The 9993-nt window shown below is 43.0% G+C and overlaps 1 protein-coding gene and 2 pseudogenes across 2 annotated transcripts in view; 1 reads left to right on the plus strand and 2 right to left on the minus strand.

Annotated features, from left to right (window-relative positions):
• LOC146476088 (ryncolin-1-like) overlaps window positions 1-9993 on the minus strand; it is a 71501-nt gene that overhangs the window by 49420 nt on the left and 12088 nt on the right. The window lies entirely within an intron of this gene.
• LOC146476089 (uncharacterized) lies at window positions 711-4772 on the plus strand (annotated as a pseudogene). The gene is made up of 3 exons (XR_014865727.1): window positions 711-989; window positions 1281-3259; window positions 3747-4772. The product of XR_014865727.1 is annotated as an uncharacterized LOC146476089 (transcript).
• LOC146476090 (uncharacterized) overlaps window positions 8861-9993 on the minus strand; it is a 1530-nt pseudogene continuing 397 nt past the window's right edge.

The raw sequence follows: 9993 nt of genomic DNA on the forward strand, positions 1-9993 counted from the left end.
GAGAGTTCGCCATGAGAAATAGGAAAAAGTGATGGGGCGAGAGTTCGCTATGAGAAATAGAACAAAGTGATGGGGCGAGAGTTCGCCATGAGAAAAGAAAAGGAAAGTGATGAGGTGAGAATTCACTTTGAAAATTGAATTAAAAAGGAGAAAGAAATGTATGAGAATTCTCCATGAAAATAAAAGGGAAGGAAATGGGCGAGAGCTCGCCTTAGGACAGATGGGGGTGTTCCCCATACAATAAATAAATAAAAATGAAATCGGAAAATAAAAAAAAATAAAAAAAAAGAAATAAGTAAAAATGGAAAATGGAAAAGGGAAATTCGAGTCTTTCGGCAATGCAGTGGAAGTTTTCGATAATGCAATGAAAATCTGTGTTTTTTCTGTAATGCAATGGGGCGAGAGTTCGCTAAAACAAAAGAAACTTCGTGAGTTGATGTTCGTATAATCTGACTCTTCCCTTTATCTGCTCTCCTAGACTCTAGAGAAAAAGTTTGGTGATTTACAAAAGTCCCTTGAGGAGTTGAAGAAACTCTCTGTGGCCTCTGTGATAAGGAAGATGCTCGATTACGCGGCACGGCCGCTTCCAGAGTTTAACAAGTACGAGGCGATTGATATTCTGGAGACCCTTCAGAATACCTCCAGGGATAATCAGGATGACAAACGCGATTTCTACCGCCTTTTGTACCAGACAACCAGGGCAAAGGTAGACCTCCCAAAGGAACATTTTCGCGCTTTGGTTCTGCGCCTCCTCGGGGACAAAGACCATACGAAAGTGTACGAGGCGGTTGCGAAGGTGGAGAAAGCGATGACTGAGAGAAGCCCGTCGTCTGAATCTTCTTACCGTGAACGTGGTGATGCCCCATATAGAGGTCGTGGCTGGAGAAGTGGCGATCCCGTCCAATGTTATTTTTGTGGAAAGTATGGCCACATTATGGCAAGGTGTTATGCAAGGAGGGGTGCACAGCAGAGGCCCTCAGCAACCCGAGGTCGTGCTAAAGATAACAAGTTCTAATAGGTGTACTAAACCACTGAAGCGCATGAAAGGGAAACAAGTTGTAATAACAGTGATAATCAGGTTAATAACAAGTTCAATGAGTGCAATAAACATTTGAAACTTGCCCGGTTTTTTCGATTTGATGCGATTCTGTACTGTAGTCACAGAGAGTTGAGAGTTTTGAAAACAGGGTATCTCAAAACCCTCCCGGTCATACTGGGTCAAGACTGTCCTCTCTCTGCTGGCTTGTACGGGGTTCTTTAAAAATCCTTTTCCCCCTTAGGCAACATTCTGGTCATGGGAAAAAGATGACAACTTTGATAACTTTATCAACAACGTTGGTGATCGCGCAGGTGCGATACAGTGGATAGACGTAAGGGGGAACCCCGTATCGGTCAGCGGTGAGGGGACAGAAAATGACCAGTTGATGCAGAAAACTCGACTAGTTGAGAATGGAGAAATTATCGGCCATGTCGAAGAGTTGCTATTTCGGGATCCTGATACTTTTGTGGCGGGGAAACTTCACAAACGCATAACCCAGTGGGCAGAAATCGCGAAACTTGCTCCTTCATCACACCAGGAGGAGGTATTGTCTTGGATTGGGAATAAGGTGTCAATATTCCCATATTTCAAACACTTTAAGAGAACGTTCAAGGGGGAACATTACGATTCCGACCGGCCACCCCACAGATTGTTTAAAAATAATGTATCCTGTAAACAGTTTGGGGAGTTTGTCAGGACGACACTTTTTAGTCGTCTAAAAACTGGTGCGATCTCTTTGGTGGGTAAGGTTGGCCAAGTAACCCCGCCTCAAATTGCACTACCGTTGACGGTTGAGCCATCAAAGCCGAGACTGTGTCATGATGCGCGGTACCTAAACTTGTGGATGCTAGAGAAGCCTTTCACCCTGGATAGGGTGACAGATTTGCCTCGGTATGTTTTCAAGGACTCTTATCAGACCGTCCTTGACGACAAATCTGGATACGACCACCTTTTGCTGTCGGAAGAAAGTCGTACATATTTCGGAATCCAGTGGGGTGGTTGGTACTTTACATATAACTCCCTACCGTTTGGCTGGAAGATCTCCCCTTATGTGTATCATTCGACGGGCCTTATGGCGTCTAATTTTCTGCGCTCGTTGGGGATCTCATGTCTCCTATATATTGATGATAGGCATAATGGTCAACTCCAGGTGCCACTTAACAAGGGGAATATGGTACCCTACACTCTGCAGATGAGCGTAATTTGGCGGCGGCCAAATCAGCAGTATTTCTTGTGGCGTTTTATTTGGCACGTTTGGGATATTTTCTGGGCCTAACGAAGTTAATCTTACCCCCCCAAAAGATGGTCCCTTATCTTGGCTTTCTCGCGGACTCCAGTAGGGAAGTTTTCCACCTGATCCCGGACAAAAAGCGCAAGTTCCTAGAGCTGATCCGAGAGACATTAGGCTCGAGTTATGTTTCGGTCAAGACACTTCAACGTTTGGTCGGCAAGTGCGTCTCCTTTTCCCTGGCTGTTCCAGCAGCGCGTCTGTTTACTAGAGAGATGTCGGCAGCAATCTCAAGGGGTATGCGCACAATGAAACCAATTGCGATCCGGGGTGCACTGCGCGATGAGATCGCCCATTGGTTATTTCTAGAAGGGTGGGATGACCCTCTACCTTGGCGCGAAGAGAAACACCTTCAGATTTACATAGCAACGGATGCCTCCCAAACTGGATGGGGTGGGGTCATCTCTACGCCTGTGAAGCAGGAGGCATCTGATTATTGGTCAAAGGATGAGATGGTGCTGGATATCGCGACAAGGGAAGCCATGGCAGTGGATAAGGTCTTACAAGCCTTTAAACATCTTGTCAAAGATTGTCGCGTCAATGTCATGATTGAAAACCAGGCAGTCATGCATGCGTGGACTAATCAAGGAGGCAAAAGTCATGATTTGAACGAGGCTATCAAGGCATTATTTTTTACCACTGTGGACCTGAATCTATTATTACGCATGTTGTACGTCCCGTCACGGGAAAACCCGGCGGATCCCCCTTCTCGCAGGCTATCTTCTTTGGACTACACACTAACACCGGAGACCTGGAGTGAGGTACAACGGGTCTTTGGCGGTCTGAATGGCCACTCCTGTGATTTGATGGCCCTAGATTCAAATGCTATGACTGACAAACAAGGGAATCATCTTCCCCATTTTACGCCGTGGCCCTCGCCAGGCTCGATTGGGGTGAATCTGTTTGCACAAGATTTGACAAAATTTTCTTCTGTTATGCAGCGTCCATATGTTTTCCCGCCAAATGTCTTAGTCGGCCCAGTCTTGCGTTTTCTCCAGTCTTACCGACAGCCATGCACGCTTGTGGTTTTGGATACATACCCAAGGAAGTATTGGTGACCGTTTTTACAACGTATCTCCAGAAAAACGCAAAAGATGGCAGATCTAGGTGATTCGCATGCTTTGTTAATCCCTACGAAGGAAGGTTGGAACAATGAAGTCAAGATCCCAGGGAAACTGTGGGCTTTTCAGATAGCTTTTGAGTAGAACTCATAGCAGTGACATTGCTTTAGAATTGCTTGTAAATATTTAACTGGACTGGGGAAGCCCCGATATGTGGGGGGATCCCTCGTTAGAGTCATAAGCTGTTTTTTTCTTTTTCTTCTTTGTCTTGGATAAATCCAATGTAATAACTATAACATGTAGGAAATAAAACGTTCCTTTCATAGACTACAAACGTCTCGCCTTTCTTTCCCCTTAGGAACTTCCTGTTGTTGCTAAGTTGTTTACGCTATCCGTCAGATGCCCGACTTGTTCCCATGCAAATGACCAGGATTTTAGATTCTGTCAAAGGTGTGGCTATAATCGGAAAGTCTTGACAAAAGCAAATGTCAAAAAAGTTAACGTCGATTTGGAGTGCATTGATCAACGTTTACGGCAGCTAATGGACTTTGACCGTGCTACTAGCTATGCTAAACAGAAAGACTCGTTACAAAAAGAGTTTGAAAGCTTTCTGGCCTCACCTCCGGGACATGTCACTTTGGCCACTGTGACCCCGCGTGATGTTTGTCGTTTCCTTATTTTTAAGGATAAGGATGGGAAAACGCAGATTCACCGCAATGGTTGCGACCATATCGGCAAAAAGGGACGATTTTCGTGTGGATGCGTAATACGTTTATCTTACAAAACGATTGACTCTTATATCGGTAAGTTACGGGCCATTCTTCACTCTATTGGACGAGATGGCGAGTGGGACAAGCGCTTAGGCCTTGGTAACCCGGCGTCTGATAAATCCGTGAAAGATTTCCTGAGGCTGGTAAACGCGGAACAACTGCAGGCCCGTATAACACCGAAACAGGCTGCGCCGTTCTTTGTTGACAAATTAACACAGTTATGTTTGCACTTAGAAAGAAAACTGCAAGGGTCTGACAAGGCGATTGACAGGTTCATTATAGCCCGCGACCAAGCATATTTTAAGCTGGCCTTCTTTAGTGGAGATCGGCCAGGGGATTTGGGACAGTTCCCCAATGATGACGGGCTCCTCTTTAACCACATTTGGGGGAAGACGTTGAGGGATGGGGATGAAAATGTGTTTGGGGTTAGAAGAAATGCGCAAGCGGAAATCTGCCCTATTCGAGGCATTGAGTGCTTCATGGAAGTGACTCGTGATATGAGGGTAGATTTAACGTGTGGCTACCTTTTCCGCCCAGTTACACCAGATTTGGGTATAAAAGACGCCCCCTTTTTCCTCCTCCGCAGCCGAATCGCGGTTAAAGAGCTATCTTAAAGAAATGAGTGCGGATAACGGTGAGACGCTCCACGGTTTCCGGTCAGGCTGTGCAATTACCCTGGCCCTTACCGGTGCGGACCTGGTTGAAATCATGGATCTCGTGGGATGGTCAAGGCGCCACACGGCGTTGTACTACATGCAACTAGCGAAAGTTTTAAATCCAGCAGGGGCCTCGGCAAGGCTCGCCTCGAGTGTTGGCTCCGGGCCATCTGCCTCCTGGCAAGACGTTAATGAGCTAAAACGTGTTGTGTGTGCCTTCCCCGCAACCAATCAGGGGAAAAGAACCTACGCAGAAGAGTGCCTGTGAGGTACGATGAAAATCTACCTCCCAGAGTTAGGGAATTGGATCGGGGTTTAGTTTTGGGGAGTTATGATTTGGTTCAGGAAGAGGGATGCCTCTCTTTGACGGTCCAACGTAGGTCTCCTTAGGTGGCTGTTTAGTATTGGGGAGGAGCCCATCGTTGACCGGGTAGATAGAAACAGACTTAGTGACATTAAGTAACAGGAGCCAAATTTATCCCCAATCTTATTGCGGTACGACAATGGATGCAGTGTTGGATAGTTTACTATTCACACTGCATACATTAAAGTGACGCATATAAGATCAACACGTGTGAATAAATTATCACTTTGGCTCAACTGCAGCACGGGGAGGGATCGTGCGGGTACGGGGCGACGAGGTGATTACGGGCAAGCCCTGGGAACTAATGCTAGACTAGTTATCTTTCCCTCCCTCCCACCCTTACTTTTCTTTTTCCCACACTGTGACCGTTGTCGCGTCGCCAAATTTATCCCCAATCTTATTGCGGTACGACAATGGATGCAGTGTTGGATAGTTTACTGTTTAATCCTCGACAAAGCTCAACTTAATTAACATAATAGCTTAAGTAACGGTGCGTGAATCGAAACACGCGTCCGATGTCTGATGTATGATTTCACCTTTTATAACCTACAAAATCACAATCTCGATCAAATTCATCCAAAATAGAATCACTGAAAATGTATGATTATTACTGAAACTCACAATTCGTGAATAATGTGCTTGGCAGTAATCGCTTTTTCATACCCTTACGGACAATGAAAATAGACTACTGTATACAAATGAATGAACAACCTAACTCCCGGTTATCTTGGAGAATGACTTCAACACCGTTCAAAAATTCACCAAAGGAACGCCAGGCAAAATAATGACTTCATACTGCCCAAGTGTAGGCTTCCGAAAGGCCAAAGGGCTTTCACCTTCGGTGGAGCAAAAAAATCTACAATCATTTATTGAAGCATATCAGAAACACGGAAAAACGTAGCGTTTTTTTTAAAAAAAGACTTTTTAAGAATTTTTTAATTCATCGTTTTTTTTATTATCGTATTTTTTTCTTTCTCTCTATATTATCATCCAAATATAAATAGTTTTCATTATTATTATTTTTATTTTCATGTATGACAGAAAAACCCCCCAAGGGGAGCTATACAATAATGTATGTATGTAATATACTATATGATGTCATGTATCCAAAAATAACTTCAAAAACCTGTCAAACCGGTAATACCGACCATGACTGCCATAAGTTAAAAATAGAGCATGACATCATTGATCAACCTGTCAAACCAGTTCATAACCTGTTGGTAAGACTAACCTTAAATATGACGTCATCCTATAATGAGTGATCAAGACAATGGGCGGTGACGTCATCGTCGTTAATTTATGCCCCCGCGTATTAATGAGATTCCCCCGCGAAAATCCGGCCTAACTGGTCCCCCCCTCACTACTGTAGTCAGAACAAAGAAGCTCGTCATTCAAATAAGGAAACTGGTTGTGTTGATGAAACACCAAATTGACAGAACTACAAATATAATAAATGAGTGACAGCTAGTAATGAGAGTTACTATTTTGAGCTTTACAATTTAGACTAACACGTACGAACGAAGTCGCGGTGGGCTGAGCAAAGATTGAAATATTTTGTCCACAAATTGCTGAATTTTGTGAAATTAATAGGCCATTTCCGAGTTGCTGTGAACCTCACCATGAAAGAGAGGCTAAGTGCAAAACTTTTCTTATGAAAATTAGTTTAGTTTGCATATGAATGAAAACTTATTTTCATGACAAAAACTTTGCACTTAGCCTCGCTTTCATAATGAGGTTCACAGCAACTCGGAAATGGCCTATTTTTTACTCAAATTATTAGGTACGTGCCAGTACAAAATGGGAATCCCATGAGAATATTTGTTACGTTTTCTCGCATAATTATGCGTGTGGTTTCCTTTGAGAGAATGCTGCCGGTGTGATACTGCAATAACAGATTTTTCTTTGAACATTCGGTGAAGCGTAGCAAGTAGTAGCCCTTCAGCAAAATTAACCCCCTTTTAGGATTAGGTGGATTAGGTGCCTATGGATTAGGTGGATTAGGTGCCTAGTCAATGGCGTCACAGCATCCTAATTTGGATTAGGTTTACTAATGAGCGTCACTCTAGTACAATGAAAACAATAGATATGCCTAGGCTTGCCCGCTCTATACCCACCCTGATTGGATCTTAAGATTTATATTGTCTGTTTTGAATTAAAAGCGGTTAGATTTCGAAAGCGCTAGCGTTCTTGCAATCGCTTTGCTGGGAAAACTTTTTTTCGATTTTCAAAACGTTAGTACCGTTGAAAATGGCATTTTTCACCAGCGTTATTGATCTTCAAGCTGCTTTGAGCGCTTGTTTAACTGTCCGCGACTGGGAGACAAAACCGTTTTCTCCTATCTATCTCGAGGAAATGAAAAACTATTAAAATGTCATGAACCATTAGTCAGTTAATTATGCGGGTCCACGAGCCTAAAGTTGCATACAAATTAGTTCAGCTCTGCTGGAAAACCCCAAGGGAGTATCTTGACGCATTTGTATATAGTCAATTTTATATAACTTTATAAAACTATTGCTACTAAAGTGACCAACCTTTTGGGGACATATGTAGCAGGATATAAAGCAAGGAAAATGTTCAGCAAACCCACTGGAATCGTACTGAAATGGCCAAAATATGGCGCACAAACACTGGCAAGAGATCAAGGAGACAAGATAAGCCATTTTTGTTCAATTTATTCCCTTTATTTTCAACTCCAAAACACGTTCGTAAATGACAATATAAAGGTCAAACAAAGGTCATAGAGCTTCGGCTACCTGTAATGAATGCAGTACACAGGGACTCACTGAGATACCTGTGTTTCTGTTGTTGACATTCGACAAAGATAAATGCATGCCTTACAGCCAATGTGGATTGTAGGTAGGTTATTATTTTGTTAAATGGAAATTGGCAGATTACCAGGGGTTTCGATTTTTCAAGCTTGGCCAGCGATTCTCGAAAGTTACAGTCAGGCACTCTTAAGATCCAATCAGGGTGGGTATAGAGCGGGCAAGCCTAGGCATATCTATTGTTTTCATTGTACTAGAGTGACGCTTATTAGTAAACCTAATCCAAATTAGTATGCTGTGACGCCATTAACTAGGCACCTTATCCACCTAATCCATAGGCACCTAATCCACCTAATCCTAAAAGGGGGTTAATTTTGCTGACGGTCTACTACTGTAGCACATTCTTCTCCAGCCTTTGAAACCATATCCTCATTTACTGATTCAGAACCACATGGAGCAGAAATTGTTTCCTAAATAATGTAATTACTGTGTTGAGGCCAATCCTCAACAAAAGAACAATTTATGTTTTTCCTAAGTCCGTTCCATTCCATTTTTGTAATTTATACTCCCAGCATGCTCAGTGTTGTCGTGTAGCGAGAAAGAAACCATTGCCTGATTTCATACCGTGGGGGTCTGGAACTAGTTCGGCTGTTTGCCGGACGGAAGTCAATTTGTTTCGCGGGAGTTTCAAAGATGGCGGACGTAAAAAAATCGAAAAACGGTAAATGGCACTGGAACTGTGCCAGTGCGTTGTGCACAAATACGTTTCGTACTGAAGGGATAACATATTACACGTTACCGTCTGATCCTGAGTTGCAAAAAGGCTATGCAAAGGTTCTAATGAACGAGAATGTCAACTGGAGGAAGCATGTTATTTGCAGCGCTCACTGGAGCACAAGGAAGAGAGAAGACAAACATCAGTTGCCTGACGTTATTTGTTCCCAAGAATACGCTGATAAATTAAACGAGGAATATTTACAGAATCCAAGTTCTGAGCTAAAAAGAAAAGTAGATTGTACAAGAAGGCTGTAGGTGCTTTCATCTACTTTGTTTAGAATGTAAAACCAAGATGAATCAAATTCTTTGTTGCCATTGAATCCCAATAATGATGGCAATTTGCTTGCTGTGATTACACCAATACGACATGCAAGCCACTCAGGGCTACCTTGAGCTACATCAATGTATTGGTTGCTTGTATTGAGCTTTTCTTCATTTAACTCTGGGAGCTTGACAGTTATTGTGTCACCCTGTGACTGTGTAAGCAAAATTAGCAGGCTGTGGGTTTTTTCATCAGAAAATAAATTTGTGTTACAGGCTGAGTCTGTAGAGGTGGAATGCTCCATGATGTTAATTTCCTGCCTGGGGTTGTGAGCAACAGGAACCAATGGCAAGTGCCATTTATCTCCAGCACCAGTTGGAAATGTTGGCTTGAGAAAATCCTCATTGTAGGTTGTCGATTGCTTTGCATAGTTATGTTCTTTGTGAATAATGCTACTTAAGTAGGCACTTCGGTAGGAGAGGTGGAAATACAATCCTGATTGTTTGATTTCATATTTGTTCAATGTCTGAAGAAAATGATTTGATACATCCACGTTGCATTTTGACACGTTACTCAACACCTGAGTGTTCATTTCAGAAATGTCTCGTTTTAACCAATCACTTTTTCCTCGCTAACTGATGCAGCAGCTCTTCCGTTTTTGTTGTACAGACCTTGCAGACCGGGAGTTTCTAAAGTATTTCAGGCGAATATGAGATGCAGCCTTTGCTTTTGCTTCATTTTTCTTCGCAAATGGCCGGTGCCATTTTTGAAGTTTCTCTGTGCATGATAAACACAAAAAAAGCCCCTTGCCGCTTGATAAATGTTCCAACTGCAGAAGTATAACTATCACATGGCAACAAAGACCACACTTCCCTACTGGACACTCACAAAAACCCTTTTGTGGAATGTTGTCAACAAACATAATAGTAGCCGTTCGGGCTACTTCCGAAGAAAAGCTTTTTAAAATGCTGGATTTGACGAATACTTTGTTGCCATCTTGCAAGGCCTTGA

The sequence above is a fragment of the Pavona decussata genome, unplaced genomic scaffold (genome assembly GCF_977016875.1).
Source record: "Pavona decussata unplaced genomic scaffold, jaPavDecu1.1 SCAFFOLD_81, whole genome shotgun sequence".
Lineage (NCBI taxonomy): Eukaryota > Metazoa > Cnidaria > Anthozoa > Scleractinia > Agariciidae > Pavona > Pavona decussata.